Source organism: Triturus cristatus, chromosome 2_2, assembly GCF_964204655.1.
Source record: "Triturus cristatus chromosome 2_2, aTriCri1.1, whole genome shotgun sequence".
NCBI lineage: Eukaryota > Metazoa > Chordata > Amphibia > Caudata > Salamandridae > Triturus > Triturus cristatus.
In genome coordinates this window covers 287,457,887-287,481,700 of record NC_140582.1, presented here as the reverse complement: position 1 = coordinate 287,481,700, position 23,814 = coordinate 287,457,887, and positions in this window count along the sequence as shown.

The window sequence follows — 23,814 nt, the reverse complement described above, 5'->3', positions numbered from 1 at the left end:
ACCTGTTTTGAATAGCTTCGCAATATTTTTGAATTCTGAAACAATACAAGTATGGTGTACTATTAAGTGAAACTAAATCTGCTCTTTGGAGTGGTGAGCAGTCGTTCCAAAGCAAGAATATTGTGCCAAGCTAGTGAACACTCACAAATGTGATTCATGTATAGATAAACTTACACTTGGGTTTGGTCTGAGATTTACTTTCAAGGAAAGAAGTAAATCACCATCAAAGTTGTGAAAGAGGAAGGAGAATCCCACATAATGTATATTTGCCAAGCATTAACACATGCATTCAAAGGTACACCATGTACATTTACTCATGAATAACTGCTTATGCATGCAAGTACTCCTGAAAGCTGTGAAGCTGCTCTGCAGACTCCTCCTTCAAATCTTTCAAATTTCTATAAATGGAGGGATGGTATGAGAGTTATCCACAACATGTGGGTTTGAGAGGGATGAAGTGTGTGGTATTGTGAGAGCATGATATTCACCCTAATAAATTTCCGGTACTAGCCTAAAATGATTTGCGTTTAATGTGGATTGCACCTAGGCTGGGGTAGATGATTCAGGCGAGTTAAACCATCACATGCGGATTTATATAATGGCAATCCTGAAGGGGGATTCGGCAGGGGGTGGAAGGAGGAGATGGTTGGAAGGTGAGGGGGAGGAAAAGGAGGATGGTTTTGGGAAGGGCAGTGGAGGCATGGAAAGCTCCCACTTTGTTGCTTTTGAGAGGTGGCACATCTGACAGGAAATGCCACTAAGCTGAAACTCATGGACAAGGCCACTTTTTCTCTGAGCCATAGGGAAATTTATATCCTGGAAATTACAGGGTTTGAATTCCCGAATTAATTGACATAAGATCTGAAGGAAGGTGAGTGGTATGCTGCCTGATGTGGTTTTTTTGCCAGAGACCCATTTTCTAATCTCTGACATGTGTCTTATGGAACATAAGCTCTATCCTATACAATTTTTTGCTGCTAGGAAATTTAAAAAAATGGGTAAGCCAGCCGCGGTCTGTGCAGGTAACAGCGGTGGGGTCGCATTGGGGGGGATTTCGAAGGACGATACTGAGGGGAAAATAAATAAATAATTAATTTTCCCAGGACATCGTCCCTCAAAATACACCCCACATGACCCCACTGCCCCACCGCTGTTACCGGTGCGGACCGTGGCACGCCGCCTGCGGTTGGGGTAAGTGTTAGGGCTATGTAAAAACTTCCAAAGAGAAGAGGTCAAGGTTGTGCAAGACTGGAGGAAGGGTCAGTATGTTTACTTAGAGAGGAAAGGCGAGTAGCGTTGCTTTACCATTCTCAATGTTTACATCCTAAATACTAGCTAGGAATACTTTAAGTGAGAGATATTGACCAAAAATGAAAGAATGAGTCACAGTCACTGGGCTGGAGAATTCAATGTTCTCCCTGATGCACAGCTAGATAGACACTGCCACAACAGATACACACAAGGGGATATGTTCAAGGCCTTGAAATCAGAAATGAGAGAGAGCTGGGATTTATAGATCTATGAAAGGACAGGCACCCTAATAGCAAGGTATACACCATTTTCTCAAACATACACAGATACCATTCTAGGACTGATTTAGCATTGGGAACACAGGGAATAGTGAGTCGCTCCTGAGCAATCCCACATGGGACACTTGTGTGGGAGGGGGAGGGGACACATGCAACCCAAGGAAGAAATATTTGCAAATTTGATCAATCCCTGCTCAGGGATAGACTGATCACCCAATCATTAAGTGACACCATAAAACAATACTTCGTGGAGAATGACAACATCCAGGTATCACTGGGCACTCTCCGAGACACATTCAAGGATTTTATTGGGGGGCAATGCATAGCAGAAAGGCAAATCCAGAGAAAGGATGAACAGCATTCAGACAGATGCTGGAAGCTGAGCTTCTCTCAGCAGAGGAGCAACATAGGAGGATAGTGTCCTTGAAATTCTTAAGGAGGTGACTGCACTAAATAGATAGATTGATCTCCTTGCCAAAGAACAAATGAAAAGCATTTTTCTGCCTCAAGCAAGCTTTTTGTGAACAAGCTAATACAATGGATTTGCTCCTGGTGTGGAGGCTAAGACATTTAACATAGTTTAAAAGAATCCCTACATTGAGGGGGAATAACGGTAACCCCATCAATCGTGAGGATGAAAAGAGAGGGACATTTACTACCTATTACTTTGCACTTTCCTCTGTAGACATGGTGGATGCAGAGCAGATGGATTCCTCTCTAAGAGATGGTAAACTCCCTGTGCTAACTAAAGCTAATAGTGATGCCTTAGAAGCCCTAATCACACCCATGGACTCAGTAAAGGCAATTTTAAACCTATACCCAATTATAAGCCCCAGATCTAATGGTCTGACGTGTGAGTTTTATAAACAGTAATGGAAGGAGCAGATTCGGCGCCTTGTAGACATATATAATTCCTTTCTCCTCTCAGATTTGATAACCGTCACAATGGCTGAAGCGCCTATTACACTTATAAATAGAGCTGAAAACCTGAAGACCTATGTGAAGTCTATCAGCCTATAGCATTATTTAATTTAGATGCAAACATTGTCCATAAAATCTTGGCTAATAGACTTATGCCTTACTTACCCTATCTCATACATCTAGATGAATTGGGATTTATTCCAAATTGTCAAGCCACTGACAATGTTAGGCTGGTGCTGCACCTTATAAAATGTCAAATCATAGGAAAATCCCTCTGGCCATCCTTTTGTGGGATGCAGTAAAACATTTGACAGAGTTAATTGGTCTTTTCTTCATCAAGTACTTATAGCAAAAGGTCTAGGTGCACACATACTGATATGGATAGGAGAAAATTAAAAACAACCAGTGACACGTATATTGGTCAAAAGGGTGCATGCCAGGGATATCGACTGTCTCCCCTCCTTTTCACACTGGTATTCGAGACACTGGCTGCTCTCATAAGACACCAATTGGGCATTAAAGGGATGCTGTTCTATGGGGGATAACCACAAGATCCACTTGTTGTCGTGGACAATATCCTCCTGTGAATTTTTAGAGCAGGAGCATTCTATACCACAGGCTTGGAAATCATTGAGACTTTAGGAGGGTCTCAGGTTTAAGGTCAATTAGGAAAATCCGAGCTATTAAATATGGGACTCTCACAGGTAGTGAAAGAACATCTAAAAATTGAAACTCATTTTCAACTGACAGTGAAGAAAATGCAATACCTGGGTATTTACATTACACCAAAGTTGTATTCCCTCTACCTTGTGAACAGCTCTATGTTTCTCAATGCCCTCTTTACCTCATTACTGGTCTCTAGATGGCAGAATCTTTACAATTCCTGGCTTAGTATAATGGCAGAGGAGAAACCTATTATCTTGCCTAGATTATTATATATCTTTCAGGCCCTACTGATTTAGATCCCTGAAAAAGACATGACGACCCTTCAGTTGGCCATAGATACCTTTATATGCCTTTATCAGGGCAGGTAAAGGATCACACATATCAAGGTGAGTCATGAAAGTGATTCGATTGGGTGAACTCCGATTGCCAGTTGTGAAATGGTCTTAGCAAGACTAGCAGCTCTAGAGAACTCTTTCAACTGTCCCTATAGGAGACAGAACAACACGGGATGCATATGCATGTATCCTTTATGGGGAAGGCTCTATGGGCAATACCTTGGTCTTCCAAAACTGACAAAACCGCTAGACCTCCCCTCTGTTACTATTAAAAGTCATTACACCCTACTTTGGAAATATGTGACTTTCTCACAAGAGGACAGCCCTTATTTCATCTTTGTTCCCTTATACTCCCCTTCTGTGTGACCCGGATTTTACTCTGGGAAGATGAGGTAGGAGTTTGTACATTGGTCAGGGGGAGGATGTAGGATGCTTACAGCTTTATTCTTGGGTAGGGAGATTAAATCATTCCAGCATTGTAAACAGGAACTGCATGCAATATTTCCAGTTGTGAGAAGCAGTGTCTAGACTCTTTTCCCAACGAGAAAGTTGTTTGTTACCTACGCTACACCAAAAAGTGTTATGAGTATTTCATAAATCCTTATGGATGCATGGCCCAATGTCCAACTCACATTCATGCAAAAATAGCAATGTATGTTAATGGTTGACATTCCTTTGCATTAATGGCAGAAACTCTTGTCCGGTATCCCTCATCTTTTCAAAAGTGTACAAAATAGAGAGTTGATTTATAAACACTCATTGTGGTGTGAGCTAAAGTTTAATTTCTTTAGCAAATCAGAATACAATAGGAATGTCTTGTGGCTCACCCATAAATCAAGGTTTTTTTTAGACATAATTACCGCATAAGATTGTTAGCAATACTGCAAACTCATTGTGGTGTGGGCTAAAGTATAATTTCTTTAGCAAATCAGAATACAAGAACATTGGGCATAGCCCTTCTTAGAGGGATTTGGCTAAAACGTTTTGCTTTTTGTCCTCCTGGTTTTTGACAACTCTCTTTTCCTGACCTTAGGACTCAGTGCACTTTCCCACTGTACAGCAGCTGGAAAGTGTGTGTGGCCTTCCTGAACATATCAGGATAGGGTGCTTACTTAGGTTAGGTGTCGAACCTGTGAGTGCCCTGTATAAAGGAACACCACATACCCAGGGAAGGTGCGACACTGGAGACTAGGGAAGCTGCACTGGTAGTGCCACCCACCTGGTTAGCCTGTCAGAAAGTCTCATACTCGGGTTTGCCAGTCTTACTCCATAGCCAGCCCTGAGGGGGCCGTTCACTACCACCAAACCGGGGTGGGTGTGTGGTCGGGTAGGAACATCTGTGTGTGTACTGCCCGGGTTGAACCACCCTTTGGGGTTTTCCCTACCTAGGGTGTCGGCTCTCCCTACGGGACACTTCATGGGTGTGACCGAATCTCTTGTTAAGGCCAAAAGGCCTGGGGTACTTTCCAACTTTGAGTGTAGTGTGAAAGTGCATGCGCCCTTCCTACACATGTTAGGAAGATGTGCTCACCTGAAGTTTCTAAAACGTCGATCAGGTCTGACATGGGCGGCCAGCGGGTGCACACTTGCACCTATTACGTTTTAAGACCTGGGTCCAGCCTGCCAGTGCAGGATGATGTGCGCACTGGTGTCTTTGAATGCTTAAAGTGAGTGGTAGGTGAAAGGCAGGGCAGAAACACAGGTGTTCCCTGCCCCGGCAGTGAGGAATACCCATGTGTATTTTTGCTACTTATAAAGTTTGCTTTTTCCATAAACTAACATGAGGCGAGCACGTTCGATGACTGCGATTTAGAGAAAAACTTTGGGAATTTAAGTCATGTTTTCAAGTGTGGCCCTGGCTTTTGCAGATAAAGCCCTTCTGTTTTTAGATTTCATATTTATATTCTCCGAAGAGTTCATCTCGTATCTGCAGATAGTGTGTTTATAATCCTACAAGAGAATGGATGACACCAAAATAAATTTTCTAAGTGGGATTTTTTTCCCCATCCCTTTTTTAGCACCGATGTGATAAAATTGTTTGTGACATTTTCCGGTCCCATTACGATCACTGACATGAAAGTGACGCCTCCGTGGCTTCCTCATTGGAAAGTTTCATACATTTTGTCATTTCTCCTCAAGTGAAGTAATGATTTGACCTTTTCATTATAGGGGAATGTGATTGGCACATCATTTCATCCCTCTTTTTTTTTTGTTCAGACTCACTTAAGGCGAAGTCACCAAGCCCTCCATGCACGGAATGCAACGGAGATGAAATGTGACATGACTGTACACTGTGCACGTCGTAACCTGTCCGCGTGAGCGTGCTCCCGGAGCTGGTGACGCTGATAGAAAATGGAACCTCATTTCACAAACACCTCTTTGAGTCAAATCCAGCTACAGGAAAATGGAAACGGCCGACTTATTTGGCACCGCAGTTATTTACAAAAGAATGCCTGCAAGTAGTTTGAGGTTTTCTTGGGAGGAAAAAACTTTAGTCCTTTTCAAAATAATCTGCTCGACCAGATCAATTCCCTACATATTTTTGGTGCGCAAAAAGGTATCAAAGAACAGAGCTCAGCGCCATTGACAGATAATCCGACTACCAAAGAGGCTACAACATACATCACCTTCATTCGAGTGACATCAACTCTTCTTACGACCCTGTATGAAAATAACTTTGGACTCCCGCCTATCGAATTCTTTTCTCCCTCATCCACTCACTACCTATTAGCAACCACCAAATGATGAATTGAAGGCCTTCCAACCACTATATCCACATTCCCCCAATAATATAAAATTTTCTGAAAACATATTAATCTCTGCTCACCTCACTATGAATTTGCATGTTAGCACAAAACCACTACTTGCATGCATGTTTTCAAACTGCTTTAATTTACTAATCATCTTCCACCCACTCAATCTACCCTGCCTCTCTAACAATGAGCTGGATTGTAATGCAGGCAATACAACTATTCATTGTTATTATTATTAACAACACTAATAATAATAAAAAATAATACATAGATTAGCCTGCTAACCATGAGTTTTTCAATCCAACCAAAAAGGATATAAAACCTCGTCATATACATGCAAATAATTCAATACTGCATTTTAGGGCTTCCTCTTAGAACACTGGACTACAAAAGACCACTAAATTAGCTAAACCACTAATATTAGGTTCTGGAGTAGCGTGCTGCTCGCCATGAAGAAATTGCATGACTCGTCAAGGGTAGTAAGTGCTATTTAAATGTAATGGGAATACAATACTGAATTAGAATAAGTGGAACTTTAAGATAATATGGAAGATTTTCTGCAATCGGAAGTTTAGAGATGAGAGCAGGAAAAAAATATTGTATGAAAAACGGAATGAACACCACGAGTCTGTGGCTGTTAAACATCAGTTTGCATCGGCTTCCATCCTGAAAATGCACGTAAAACCACTGCTTCTATTCAAATTTAGTTTTTCATACCAAAAATGAGATATGTTTTGTTTTATATTATAATAACCATACACCACGTTATAAATTTTTTCAACTCTTTTTTGCATATTTTTGCATTTTATGTACATTGAAATCTTTTTTTATATATGTTTATGTTTTATTCCTATTGAGTTCTATGGGTCCGGAGATGCTAGGACACGTCGTCTGGTGTGCCTTCAGATCATAGGCCACGCCACTTTGTTGCAGACTTTGGAGCAGTCATGGCAATGTGAAGTGTGGCTCACTAAGGTTTCAGGCTGTTGGTAGCTTTCTGGCTGAACCACCGTATCCCCTTACGAAGCGCAAGGACTCCTGGAGGAGATAGGTGGCTTAAGAAGCTTGCAAGCCATCTCGAAGGTACACCAGGCAAAGCAGCATGGAGATGGTGAGCTGGCAGTGAGAGACCTGTTTCCTGAGCACATCCGGAGCATGTCTGGAGCACACCAGCCTGCCTGGGGAAACAGCGTCAGTCTCCTAGCGAGCTGGGAGTTGGTGTTGGAGTATCTCTGGTAAGGCAAGGGGGACCCTGTTCTCTCTTTCTAGAACGTGCATGAAAGAGGCCTCTGCTGGGTGGCACAGTTTATCGCTATGGCATGTAGGATATTTTCATAGCTTCCCAATGTTTTCCAAAGGCAGGTAGGACCTGGCCTGGCAGTTCGGGTGGACTGGTCCCATGAGAAACAGGGTCAAGGCTGATGTGCATATGACTAGGTCCAAACTGAGGTGGCATGGTGGGCAAAAACGATAGAATGGGATGCAGCCCGCACGATTGCCACTGGCTGAGATTAATTCAAGCATTCCATCCCTCGCCTTGTTTTTGTATTTGAAAGACACACCCAGCTCTAATTTAGCAGGCACTATGAGAAAAAGCTTAGGCTGCTGCACTAAAGAAAAGGCTAGGGGACTAGCAATAAAAAGAAGTGATCTCGCGCTTCAGTTAAAGCTAACATGCACCCCACAACTCCCAAGCTGAGGGCGGAAAGTGGCTCCGTAGTCGAAAGCTGGGCTAATGAAACAGGAACATCAAGAAGCTAATGCCTGATTTAGCACAGAAAACTCCCAACCTACCGAGGACATAATGTCAGTGCCCACTGAGTACATTGGTTGTCAAGAAGGCAGGGAGGTGCTGTCAACGAACAGCAATTCACCGGGAGCTAATTTCTTGCTGGGTCAAGACACTGAAAATGTTGGGAGGTAGCAATGTTATTTAGTGTACTGTTTAGAGCTTAATTGGTGATTTGTTGATATGTTTTAGTTTACTATGTAATGTTAGTGTTGTTTTAATTGGTGGTAAGTGTGTAACAAGGTTTGTTTAAATAAATAAAACAAATTCCTTTGCGCGCGCTGCATCGCAAGCGCGTGCACCGAAATTCGTTTTATTTATTTAAATGTGTACTTACCTCTGTTCATCCATATTCCGGTGTTTACATTTCCTCACCCTGCCCCTCCCCCACCCCGCCTCACCGCCCCACGGAACTCCCTCCATGGACCGCTACTGAGGAAGACACACCTTCCTGCACAAAAACAATCAGTTAAGGCATTTTTCTCCTTCAATGTATGCTGAGCATTTTAGCATGTATTGAAGGTTAAAAAATGAGGAGAAATGAAAACAATTTTCCTTGTTGTGCTTTGCTACACCAATTGGAGAATGGTGCAGCATTCACACACATGTCGAGATTTATTATTTTTGATAAACCTGGAGATGTGTCTTGTTCTATGAGTATACTGTGCAATCACGCACAGCAACACTTATAGAACACCCTTTCAACGCAAAGTGTTGTGTATGATGAGGTCGTATTTACATTGAGAAAAAAAGGTACACAGAGTGCCTTTGCCTCTATTTGTAAATATAAAAGTGTCTTGCGCTATAACTATGTTACAAAAAGTAACATATTTCTGTTTGGAAAATTGCTTGTGAATGATAGGAGGTAAGCACCGATGTTTGTCTGCAAAGATACTCAAAGAAGAATGATTGAAATGATTGCAGTCCTTCAATACGTAGAATGGGAAATATTATGAACCACTCAAATCAGTTTTTTTGGAGGTCATATGATATCCTATGACAGAGAGATTCCAAAACTACATAGATATAAACAGGGTGTTTTGAAAAACGTATTAAAACTTTGTAGCTTCTTGCAGATCTGCCCATTGTGCATATTAATACTTGGTTAAACTTGCCTTCACAGTATTAGAAATAAAAAATGGTACACATTTTTTCAGTTGTTTTTTGTAATGTAAATTGTGGTAAATTGCTTATTTTAGAATTAGGATCTGTGAAATAAAAGAAAACATTTTTATAACATGTAATAATACATTTTGAACAACACAGCATAGTTTAAACAAAGTAATTTGTTTGCCTTTTTTGCTGTTCTCGGAATATATTGAAATTCACTAGAAATAGTGATTTCAATCGTACTCATCAGATAACAGCGGGCAAAGAAAAACAATCAAAAAGATTGTTTAAAAAAATGTTGTTGCTTTAAAATATTCACCGAGTCAATGAGTAAGGAAAAGTCCATAATTCAAACATATACCTTTCCTTGAGGCCAAATGGTATTTTTGCACTGTTTTTTATGTAAATTGTCCAATGGTAATCCTAATAAATTATAATAATAAATTCCTCAGAGAGTGAATTATCTTCCTAAAACTTTGGTTTTAAAAATATTAGGTAGGAATTTGGTAATTCACTAGGCAAACGTTGTTTGAAAACCAACTGGGCATCATTACAAAGTGTCCAGCCTTTGTCACATTTTAGATAGGCAGTGTAATGTCCAGATGTTGTGGAAGGACCATCATGGAAAATTATTGCAATTGCTACAAAGGTCCTTCCTGATATTGATAGTTGTGTTGCTACAAATTGCTTTATTAAAGTATACAATTTTCTTCCATCAGCTGTACAACGTTGCATCATTAAAATTACATATTGTCCATATTTTTAAAAAAATAATGTGGATAACATTTCTGATTTACATTGGCTACACTCCATGTTTTGATTTGCAGCTTTAACTAATTTATTGAAAGACACTGATTTACAGTCCGGTAATGTTAAATATAGAAATCTTTCAGTGTCTATATTAGTGCTAGATGTATACATATACAATTTTCACAATGATGTTCCCATTTGTAACAAAGGCCAAAAATATTTTCTATTTCTACACCTTCATTTTCAAAAATGGTAAGCATATACATTAAAAATTTCTGTGCATCTTGTTGGATATTTTGTGTAAATTGTGTAGAACCAGAACACACATCCAAAAGATTACGAACATCTGAAACAGTTTGTATGTTACTTGTATCTGTTCTCAATTTTTCATAAACAGAATGCAACAAGGAACAAAATCTTTTTTCCCGATTCTGCATAATTTGTTCTTACAAATCTTCAAGATAAAAAACCACATTGACCACTACATTAGCATAGCAGTTGACACCTGAACTATTTTCAAACTGATAACCAACAATCTCTTCAATAGTGTACTTTTTCTTTTAACTTGCAATCACAACATTGTCTTGTTATTTTCCCTTCTCTACACCTTCAGTACAGATATTCTCATACTTTCTTTTTCGACCAACCACACGCTTTTCAAATACTGGATATTTACCTAAATTGGGAGCATGCGCCCTTCTTAACCTATTATACTCTTTTACACAGTTTGCATCTGCAGTAACCTTTGTGTCATCAGTCAATCAAAAACAAACCAGATAATGTTCTGACTCGCGACAAAGCAACAGATGCCATATCCTCTTTAAACACGTTAGATCCAATGTTCACCAATGCACTGTCTACACTTAATCCTTCAGATCTATGAATAGTCACTGCGTATGCCAGAGAAAATGGAAATTGTTTCCTACGGACATGTAAATCTTTAACAAGCAAAAAACGAACTGAACAACGACCAATTTCTTTAACTTCTTCAATCTGATCAAATTTAATTTTTAAAAACTCAATTCCTTCTTTTTTCTGATAATTAACAAAATCCACCACATTACCCATTGCTCCATTAATGAAACCTTTTTCCTCATCCAAATTACGCCTTAATATTACCCGACAGTTTATACATGCTTATAGAGTCTTTTCTAAACCAGCCGTTTTAGATATCTTTTTTTCTAAAGAATCTAGTTTTGTTTTCAATTTTCCCATCAAAATAATAGTGATGCCTTCATGCTCTATTTTATCGATGGCTTCCATTTTTATAATTTCTTCATTTTCCAGTTTCAATAGTTCTTCGTTGAATATAGAACACTCGCGCAATGTTGGCATTAAGCAGATCACTGATTTATTTTCTGCAATTTTCATGTATACTTTCTCAGGAACTACATTTTCATTTGGAAACAAATTGGAAAGTAATCGACTCTGCAATGCTTGTTTACCATGTCCTGTCAGAAGTCCAATTCTTATAACTTGAAGAATACTTCCATATGCAGCATCATTTGTCTGTCACATATTTTCCGTCAGTTCTTTGTATTCAAAATATGTCCAAATGTTCACGTTTCCAACACTATCCAGAGACTTTCTGGTATCTTCATGCACAAGTGTTTTAAATACTGGTTGTCCTTTTACCGGAGCCAGTTGCAATAGATCTCCAAAAACTATGACGTGTTTTTCTCCAAATAACACGTCATACTCTGTTTTAAGAATTTGCTGCATTCTTAAATGCACAAAGGCAAGCATCAAGTTTGAGACCATGCTTACCTCATCAATAATGAGAAGTTTCATTTTCTTCAGGACTCTTGAAACTTCACAACAAGCTTCTCCAGATAGCTTGTGGTATTCCAATTTGCTCTCATGTTCTACTGGTAGCATTAGTAAACAATGTAAAGTAATTGCTTTAATGTTGTGTGCTGCCAACCCAGATGGAGCAGTGACAACACAAGACAAATGCGACTCAGTTTTGTTCTGCAGATAGCTTGTAATTACTTTAATTAAGAAACTTTTTCCTGTTCCAGCTTGACCACTCACATACATTCGGATAGGTTGAAATGATGTACATGAGCACTCTTTCTTTTCATGAAGTAATCCATGGTCAATCTGTTCTTTCACTTGCTGATATATTTGTTTCTGTTCAACATTTAGTTGTTCTTCCAAGTTTCCTAACTGCATTACATCTTCTTGAGCTTGATGCATTTCTGTTTCCACCTCATTCATGGAAATTGCTGCTTCATTTTCAACAATTGGTTGTCCTAGTGGATCTTGACTCAGTGCAGCAGAACTTTGACTGTCTTGAGAACTGTCTCTAGCAATCTCAGCTGCAATTGTAGCTTCTTGTTCAATTTCATCATGCAACATTTTCACATAATTTGCAAAAGCTCTGCATTGTATGCTATCTTTACAAGCATTAAATAAATCTTCATAGCTCTGAAAATCTCCAAGTAATTTCAGTTCTGAACGTCATGGTTTGAACATTTGCAAAAGGGCTAAATAGTAAAATTCCCTTTTATCAGCAGTGTCGCAACTCAGTTTCCTATGATTAATTAAATTTCCTTTCCTTTGTTTCACTAAACATCTTTCGGAACCAATCACTGCATATTTTCCATCATTGATGTTCTCTGCAGTATTCCGCTTGAAAGTGTAGTTTTGCAGCCCTTCATAGACTTCTGTTTGGGTAATATGTGTCCAACATATTCGTTTTCAAAATATCTGTACTTTCTGGTTCTTTTTCTGCTAAATATTCAATTTCTTGAACAGATTTCAGTACCTAGTACGCATTGCTGCAAGACCTAGACTCACCCAAATGATTCTTCTACTTTTGGAATATAGACTTGCAGATGATAACCGATCTGAGCATTCATATGCTCCAATTTCACGATGCGATAACATCTTCAAACTGAAACTGTATAATTTCTTACTTAGAGTCTTCTCGGGAGAAATCTCTTCCCACATTTCTTTCAATTCCGTCTTTTCTGATTTAGTAATGTAGGATGTCACATATCGAGCAACAGCAATGGAATTGTCCGCAACATACTGAATATCCATGTTAGTATTCCACATGGATAAAATAACTGGATTGTAGTCATTTATGTATTTTGACTCTTCGCTTCTTCTTAAGTTGTAGGTATTTTTCGGAGACTTTCTTGTGATGGTATGTCACATAGCTGACATAAAACTGTTCACTCTTCCTTTGGATAATACAGGACGTTGAAATCCAAAACGACATTTGGTATAGAACTTATCCTTAGACTTGTATTTTCGTCGACAGTATTTTCCACATCTATGGCTTTGGAATCGTGAGACTTGTTGTTTTAAGTTTTTATCTTCTCTGCTATTAGGTACAGCACATGTGGCATAATCTTCACTGAAAGACAAAACAGTATCATCTGAATCTGTTCCAAATTTGGGGGCGTCCTTGATCCATAACAACATATGTATATGAGGAGCACCTCTTGCTTGATACTCCTTTCTCCACAAAGAAATCCACAACTTCTCCAAGAGGAGGATTCTTTTTATTGCAGATGAAAGACATCATAGCTTCAAATCTATGATTGAAATATCTGCATACATTAACAGGATCCAAAGAGCACAATTCTCCAGGTGTCTTGTATTCAATATTTTTTATATTGGAATTTGCCTCTCGAAGAAATTCAAGTAAATCATCCCAAGCATACTCAGCTCAGCTTAGTGTAACGAACCATGTAGGAGTTCCTAAATTCCGTAGCATACATTTCAGTTCTCCATGACGACGGTACCAATATTCATTAGTCCCACGCTGACATGCCATCAGATTAATCAACTGAGATTCTAAATGATCATCTCTCTGATGCACTTTATCCATAAAATCCTTTGCAGTTACATTTTGCAGATGCATTCCAGTTTTTAAAATGTGATTTACTGCATATGAAAGTCCAGACAAGTCACTTTCAAACAGAAGATGAAACATATAAGGGATACATTGTCGAAATCTTGGATCTTCTGCATATAATCTTGTTGTCCGATATTCAGATGCAGGAATCTGCACAGGACGTTCATCATATCGTCCACCTTTTCCTGTTGGAAACAACTGCGGGAAACAACGAGTTTCCAAGCTCTCTTCCCATACACTCATGCTTTTTTCATTTGGAAAACCTCAATTGTATTCCCCATCACTTCTTTGGAAAGAAGTGGATGTACACTGCAATGTTCATAGATTTCTTCACATCTGGACATGTCCACTTTTTCAATTTGTCCACTCAATGTTTCAGTATCTTCTGCTAAATCCATTTCATCTTCTCCTACAAACACATTTCTATAGTACTCATTATTTTTCTTATCAGATACAATGATACCTTTTGCACTTTTCTAACATCCACTAACTCTTGCCAGATGTTCTTATTCTTAGTAGGAACACCATTAACTAGAATGACTAGTGGTTCATTTTCTGCATGGTCTACACCAATAGTTTCAATGTTTTTCTTTAAATCTAACGGTAAATACACAACTCTTCCTTTCAATCCTCTTTGTAAGTCTGATGGAGGCAATTTACCTGTTTTAGGTTCCATACGAACAATAGCCTGAAACGGGTGCACACATTGATTGAGAAAAGACTCATAGGTATTTAAATCTATCAGCTCTGGAGGAATAGCAACCAACTCTAGATTATTATGAACAGCTCTAGCAGGCATTTTATTCTCATCTAATTTGTTATAACAATATTTGCAAATAAGCTGCTCAGATCCCAAATCAAAACAATCTTCTACCAACAAATAAGTTGCAAATTCCTTCCACTTATCATTATTTTCTGTTTCAATTTTTAAATACAGATTGACACTCCTAGTCTGATTTTTATAGTGAGTTTGCCGACAACAATACAAGAAACATTTGGTCTTTCACCTTAAAATACCTTAAACTTTGTGATTTGATCTTCAAAAGGTTTTGTAATCATGGGTTCTACATTGTCTTCAACATTTTGTTCTACTAATGTGTCAGTTTCTGCACTCTCTTGCTGAGGACCAAAGTAACAAAACTCAATATCATCACAAACCTTCTTCACATCTGATACTGACCCACGCAAAAGAGCACTGTTCAACTCATTTAACTTTAGTGCTGGACTTTTTGCATAATACAATCTTCTCACTAACTTCCGCATTTGAGTATGATGTACTGCCAACATCCTGAAATGGTGAAAAACACTTTGACAAACTTTCCTAGAAAGACAAGCCAGAGAATGACCTTGCAAACCAGTATTTTTTCTCACTTTACAAGGGTCTAGTCCTTGCAACACATTAATCTTTTGTTTAACACTTTTTTACTACATGCTCGTAAGAAACTACATAATTTATCAATAGATTCTTGTCGTACACTGCAAATACTACTGCAATCCCAAGTGTACACAGGGTGTTTAGGACGTCTCCCTAGAACTTCATCAGCTATCACTTCTTCTGCATTTCTTTCAACCATTTTCTCTTTGTCAATTGGACAACCATTTCTAACCTCATAACCTCGACCACTGGTGTCAACTGCATGCAATAAATTATTGCTCTGTAAATAACTCTCTTCATTAAAGAAAGGCTCTGAACTTGAACTGTGTTTCCATTCTCCCCAAAAAAATCACAAAAATTTGTTCTGTTAATTACTCTTTTCCTCCTACTTTTGGCCTTCATTAAATGGATTGGTTTATCTAGTGATCGAATTCTGTTTAATACTAAAATGAATAGATTCCTTTTTACTTCAAAAGCCTTTTCAACAATGGTTTCAATATGCTTCTTCTTTTTATAATATAGAGCTCTCTTTTTATATTTCTTCACATCTTTCAGCAAATTATGTACTACTCTCTTGTAAAATATTTTTTGCCTATTTCTTTATACTGATTTTGCCTTCTTTTACCATACTTCGTCTCCTTTGACTGTCCATTTGCTTTTTTGCTTTTCCTATTACATTACATTACATTCTGTACATTCTGTCTGGTCCTACAAACATTTTTAATACATTGCTTTGTGATCTTACCAGAAGATGTTTTCTTTTTAGCCACATTATGTTGTTCATTCAATACTTGTGGTTAATTTTTCTTCAAGTAACTGTCCTTTTTCTGTTCTTTTCTTTTTCTTACTTTGTCCGGCATGATTTCTCTATTTTAATGGTGATAAACAGTATGGGAAAAAATAATCACAAATAAATGTATATTAATATCTTTATAAATTATACTTTTCTATTACTATACAAACACATTTTATATAAATATTGACTAAGAAATTATAGGCCTGAAGCAGAAGTGTGACGGGGGTTAAACCATTACATGCATAGTGCATACTACTTTGAAGCAGTTCATGCCCTAAAGCCTGCCTCACTGAAAGACTACATGCTTACTGACTGAATGATTACAGTACTATAAGGAGAGACACTGGGTGAATTCACAGTTGTTTGAATTTTACTTTATTGAATAGATCACTACGTGCTACTGAAAGATTTACTATGGGTTTGCAACAGCAGTCACAGTGTGTTTGCTGGAGTGTATGCATAGTGACTGTAGAAATGTAGGCTTGATGCACAAGTGTGAAACTGGTTAGATCACTACATACATGGTGGATAGTTATTTCAAAAAGTCCTTGCGAAAAGGCATTCTTCACTGCATGAGTACCTGGATACTGACTGAAACATTAGAGTAATGCAAGGAGAATACCTGAATGAATCTTTTAAGGATTTGGGTTTTTGTGCAGTGAAGATTAGCACATGGTGCAGGATGAGTCACTAGAGGAGAGCAAGGGGATTGACAGGGAGTTTGCTGGAAGTGTATGGATACTGACTGGCGAATTGAAGGTGTGAAAGACAAGTGTGTAGGTGGTTAGAAGCCTACATGCATAGTGGATAGGCGTTTGAATCAATCCATGTGCTAAGGCATGCCTCACTCCATTAGTACTTGGATACTGATTGAATGTTTAGAGTATTACACGGAGAGTGCCTGCATGAATTTATAAGTGTTTGATTTTTGGCAGAGTTAATGGATTACTTCATGGTACTGAATAAATCACTTGAGAAGTGCAAAGGGAGTGAAAGGGTGTTTGCAAGAACTGTATGGATACTGACTGGGATATTGATGGTGTGAAAGACAAGTGTGTAGGTGGCTAGAGGCCTGCATGAATAGTGGATAGACGTTTGAAACAGTCCATGGGCTAAGGCCTGGGTCACTGCATGACTACCTGGGTACTGACTGAATCATTAGAGTACTGCAAGGAGAGTGCCTGGGTGAATCTTTTTAAGTTTTTGGCACAGTGAATAGATTAGTACATAGTGCCGAATGAGTCTGTGGAGGTGTACAAGTGGAGGGACAGGGTGTTCATTGAAGTTTATAGATACTGACTGGGAAATTGAAGGTATGAAAGACAATTGTATAGGTGGTTAGAGGCCTCCATGCATAGTGGATAGACATTTGAATCAATCCATATGCTAAGGCCTGCCTAACTCCATTAGTACTTGGATACTAACTGAATGTTTACAGTATTGCAAGAAGAGTGCCTGGGTGAATTTATAAGTGTTTGGGTTTTGGCGCAGTAAATGGATTACTACATGCTGCTGAATGAGTCACTGAAAGAGTGTATGGGGAGTGACAGGGTGTTTCCAGGAACTGTATGAATACTGTCTGGGGTATTGAAGGTGTGAAAGACAAGTGTGTAGGTGATTAGAGGCCTGCATACATAGTGCGTAGACGTTTGATGCAGCGCATGTACTAAACCTGGGTTCACTACATAAGTACCTCAATACTGACTCAATCATTAGAGTACTTCAAGGAGAGTGCCTGGGTAAATGTATTACTGGTTGGGTTTTGGCGCAGTGAATGCATTAGTACATAGTGCTGAATGGGTCACTGGAGAAGTGTAAGGGTAGTGACAAGGTGTTTGCGGGAACTGTATGAATACTAACTGAGGTATTGAAGGTGTGAAAGACAAGTGTGTAGGTGGTTAGAAGACTGTATGCATAGTGGATAGGCGTTTGAATCAATCCATGTGCTAAGGCCTGCCTCACTCCATTAGTACTTGGATAGTAACTGAATGTTTAGAGTATTGCAAGGAGAGTGCAAAGGTGAATTTATAAGTATTTGAGTTTTAGCACAGTAAACGGATTACTACATGGTGCTGAATGAGTCACTGAAGGAGTGTAAGGGGAGTGACAGGGTGTTTGCAAGAACTGTATGAATACTGTCTGGGGTATTGAAGGTGTGAAAGACAAGTGTATAGGTGGTTAGAGGCCTGCATGCATAGTGGATAGGCGTTTGAATCAATCTATGTGCTAAGGCCTGCCTCACTCCATTAGGACTTGGATAGTAACTGAATGTTTAGAGTATTGGGGAGAGTGCCTGGGTGAATTTATAAGTGTTTGGGTTTTGACGCAGTAAATGGATTACTACATGGTGCTGAATGAGTCACTGGAGGAGTGTAAGAGGAGTGACAGGGTGTTTGAAGGAACTGTATGAATACCGACTGGGGTATTGAAGGTGTGAAAGATAAATGTGTAGTTGGTTAGAGGACTGCATGCATAGTGGATAGGGGTTTGTAGCAGTCTATGTGCTAAGGCCTGCCTCACTCCATTAGTACTTGGATACTGACTGAATCATTAGAGTACTGCAGGAGAGTGCCTGGATGAATCCATTTAAGTTTTTAAGTTTTGACGCAGTGAATAGATTAGCACATGGTGCCAGATGAGTCACTAGAGGTGTGCAAGGGGAGTGACAGGGTGTTAATTGGAGTTCATAGATACTGACTGGTCAATTGAAGGTGTGAAAGTCTATTTTGTAGCTGGTTAGAGGCCTACATACATAGTGAATAGATGTTTGAAGTACTCCATGTAATAAGGCCAGGTTCACTACATAAGTACCTGGGCACTGACTGAATCATTAGAGTACTACAAGGAGAGTGTCTCGCTGAATTTATCAGTGGTTGGATTTTGGTGCACTCAATGGATTAGTTCATGATGTTGAATGAGTCCCTGGAAGAGTGTAAGAGGACTGACAGGGTGTTTGCAGGAACTGTATGAATACTGACTGGGGTATTGAAGGTCTGAAAGACAAGTGTATAGGTGGCTAGAGGCCTGTATACATAGTGCGTAGATGTTTGATGCAGTGCATGTACTAAAGCTGGGTTCACTACATAAGTACCTCAATACTGACTCAATCAATAGAGTGCTTCAAGGACAGTGCCTGGGTAAATTTATTACTGGTTGGGTTTTGGCGCAGTGAATGGATTAGTACATAGTGCTGAATGGGTCACTGGAGAAGTGTAAGGGGAGTGACAAGGTGTTTGCGGGAACTGTATGAATACTAACTGAGGTATTGAAGGTGTGAAAGACAAGTGTGTAGGTGGTTAGAGGCCTGCATGCATAGTGGATAGGCGTTTGAATCAATCCACGTGCTAAGGCCTGCCTCACTCCATTAGTACTTGGATAGTAACTAAATGTTTAGAGTATTGCAAGGAGAGTGCAAGGGGGAATTTATAAGTGTTTGGGTTTTGGCGCAGTAAATGGATTACTACATGGTGGTGAATGAGTCACTGAAAGTGTGTATGGGGAGTGACAGGGTGTTTGCAGGAACTGTATGAATACTGTCTGGGGTATTGAAGATATGAAAGACAAGTGTGTAGGTGATTAGAGGCCTGCATACATAGTGCGTAGACGTTTGATGCAGTGCATGTACTAAACCTGGGTTCACTACATAAGTACCTCAATACTGAGTCAATCCTTAGAGTACTTCAAGGAGAGTGCCTGGGTAAATGTATTACTGGTTGGGTTTTGGCGCAGTGAATGCATTAGTACATAGTGCTGAATGGGTCACTGGAGAAGTGTAAGGGGAGTGACAAGGTGTTTGCGGGAACTGTATGAATACTAACTGAGGTATTGAAGGTGTGAAAGACAAGTGTGTAGGTGGTTAGAGGCCAGCATGCATAGTGGATAGGCGTTTGAATCAATCCATGTGCTAAGGCCTGCCTCACTCCATTAGTACTTGGATAGTAACTGAATGTTTAGAGTATTGCAAGGAGAGTGCAAGGGTGAATTTATAATTGTTTGGGCTTTGGCGCAGTAAATGGATTACTACATGGTACTGAATAAATCACTGGAGAAGTGCAAAGGGAGTGACAGGGTGTTTGCAAGAACTGTATGGATACTGACAGGGATATTGATGGTGTGAAAGACAAGCATGTAGGTGGCTAGAGGCCTGCATGCATAGTGGATAGACGTTTGAAACAGTCCATGGGCTAAGGCTTGGGTCATTGCATGACTACCTGGGTACTGACTGGATCAGTAGAGTACTGCAAGGAGAGTGCCTGGGTTAATCTTTTTAAGTTGTTGGGTTTTGGTGCAGTTAATAGATTAGTACATAGTGCCGGATGAGTCACTAGAGATATGCAAGTGGACTGAATGAGTGTTTATTGGAGTTTATAGATATTGACTGGGAAATTGAAGGTCTGAAAGACAATTGTGTAGGTGGTTAGAGGCCTCCATGCATAGTGGATAGGCGTTTGAATCAATCCATGTGCTAAGGCCTGGCTCACTCCATTACTACTTGGATATTAACTGAATGTTTACAGTATTGCAAGGAGAGTGCAAGGGTGAATCTATAAGTGTTTGGGTTTTGGCGCAGTGAATGGATTACTACATGGTGCTGAATGAGTCACTGGAGGAGTGCAAGGGGAGTGACAGGGTGTTTGCTGGAAGTATATGGATACTGACTGGGGAATTCAAGGTGTTAAAGACAAGTGTATAGTAGGTTAGAAGCCTGCATGCATAGTGGATAGTGGATAGTGGATTTGAAGCAGTCCATGTGGTAATGCATGGTTCACTGCATGAATTCCTGGGTACTGACTGAATCATTAGACTACTGCTAGGAGAGTGGCTGGGTGAAACTTTTACGTTTTTCGCTTTTGGCGCCGTGAATAGATTAGTACATGGTACTGGATCAGTCACTGGAGGTGTGCAAGATGAGTGACAGGGTGTTTATTGAAGTATATAGATACTGACTAGTTATTTGAAGGAGTGAAAGACAAGTGTGTAGGTGGGTAGAGGCCTGCATGCATAGTGGATAGGCGTTTGAAACAGACCATGAGCTAAGGCCTGGCTCAGTGTAGGAGTACTTTGTTACTGACTAAATGATTAGAGTTTTTTAAGTACTTATATGTATGCAAAGGCATAATGTACCCAAAACCTTCTCTCTAAATGGTTCCTAAATGCATACAGACTCTCAGTGTGATTCTACACAACAAACACTATCCCATACATATTACCAAATGACATTTTCTTTTCCGAAATTGGTAAACAGAATACACACAATCCACATATTGTACTACTGCACATAATTGTAGAACCCTGACTCTTTTACAAATACCTAACCAATGACTGGTTTCTTATTCTACCAAAGTATGAGAATAGGATAGGTTATATATCTGCAAACACATAAAATTCCCAAATCCTTCTCTTACTACTGTTTCTAAATGCACACAGACTCACAGTGTGATTCTAGAAAACAAACAAAATCCCTTGACTTTTACAAAAACACATTTACCATTTTTGAAGAGGTAATTTGAGTGCACACATTCCACATATTTTACTACTGCTCATTAGTGTATAAACCTGACTCATTTTACAAACACATAAACAATAAATGGATTCCATTTCTACAAAAATATAACAACAGGATAGGTTTTTAAGCAATTATGTGTCTGCAAAAACATGACACCCCCAAATGCTTCTCTCACATTAGTTCCCAAATGCACACAGACTCACAGTGTGATTCTAGACAAACAACACCATTCCTTCTATTTTACCAAAACACATTCACTAGTGTGGAAGGGCTGAAGTGACTGCAGAGATTCTACATATTTTCATACTGCACACTACTATGAAAGCCGGACTCATTTTGTGAATGCATAAGCAATGACTGGTTTCTAATTCTAAAAAACTTGACAACATGACAGGTTTTTAAGCTGTTATCTATCAGCAAATACATGATGTAACCAAATGCTTCTCTCACATTAGTTTCCAAACGCACACAGACTCACAGTGTGATTCTAGACAAACAACACTATTGCTTCTATTTTACCAAAACACATTCACTAGTGTGGAAGGGCTGAAGTGACTGCAGAGATTCTACATACTTCCATACTGCATACTACTATGAAAGCCTGACTCATTTTGTGAATGCATAAGCAATGACTGGCTTCTAATACTACTAAAACTTCACAGCATGACAGGTTTTTAAGCTGTTATCTATCAGCAAATACATGATGTAACCAAATGCTTCTCTCACAATGGTTGCACAAATGCACACAGACTCACAGTGTGATTCTAGACAAGCAACACTATCCCTTGGACTTTACCAAAACACATTCACTACTCTGGAAGGAGTAAGGGGACTACACACAATCTACATATTTCAGTACTGCACTTTAGTGCCAAAGCCTGACTCATTTTATGAAAGCATAAGCAATGACTGACTTCTAATGCTACTAAAACTTGACAACATGACAGGTTTTAAAACAGTTATCTGTCAGCAAATACACAATGTTACCAAATGCTTCTCTCACAATGGTTACCAAAATGCAGACAGACTCACAGTGTGATTCTAGACAAGCAACACTATCCCCTGTACTTTACCAAAACACATTCACTACTCAGGAAGAAGTAAAGTAACTGCACACATTCTACATATTTTAGTACTGCCCTTTAGTGTCAAAGCTTGACTCATTTTCCAAATACATAAGCAATGACTGGCTTCTAATTCTACCAAAACTTGAGAACAGGAAAGGTTTTTAAGCAGTTACGTGTATGCAAAGATATGAAGTACCCAAATGCTTCTCTCACAGTGGTTCCCAAATGCACACAGACTCACAGTGTGATTCTAGACAAGCAACAATCTTCCTTGTACTTTACCAAGACACAATCACTAGTCTAGCAGGGGTAAGGTGACTGCACACATTCTACATATTTCAATACTGCACAGTACTGTGAAAACCTGACACATTTTGCAATTGCATAAGCAATGACTGGCCTCTAATGCTACTAAAACGTGACAACAAAAACGGTTTTAAAGCAGTTAGCTGCCAGCAAATACATGATGTTACCAAATGCTTTTCTCACAATAGTTACCCAAATGCAAATAGACTCACAGTGTAATTGTAGACAACCAACTATCCCTTGTAAAAAATACATTTACTAGTCTACAAGATGTAAGGTGACTGCACACATTGCAGAAAATTTTCTACTACACATTAGTACCAAAATGTTTCCCTCTCAATGATTCCTAAATGCACACAGACTCACTGTGTGATTCTAGACAAACAACACTATCCCTTGCACTGTACCAATACACATTTCTTAATCTAGAAGGAGTACTACATTTTAGTGTAGAAATGTGACTCATTTTGCAAATACATAAACAATGACTGGTTTCTAATTCTACCAAAACATGAAAACAGCACAGTTATCTGTCTGCAAACACATGAAAAACACAAATGCGTATCACAGAATGGTTTCTACATGCACACACACTGTCACATTGTAGACAAAGAAAAGTATTTCCTACACTTTAGCAGGAGAAACACATTAGTTTGATTAAAATCAAAATGGACCACATACATCCCCTCACACTTAAATAACTCACCTTTCAAATTGTTTTGTAGATTAAGAAGTATGTCAGTCACACACCAGATTTTCTTATACAGAATCTCTGCACTGTGCACCTGTCAGAAAAACCAAAGAATGGCAAAGTTTCCCTCTCATTTTGCACACATATACATGTAAACATCAAATCACATTCCTTCCCACATTAATTCAAAAGCTAACACACACTTCTATTGGTTAAACATTTCAACTCTTTCCAAATGACATAAATTTGAACCCTACCCCCAATCTGCCCTCTGCCTGTTACCATAGATACAGGTCATGGAACACTTAACTGAGCACACAGGTCACAAGTTCAGCACACAATGTTGCTA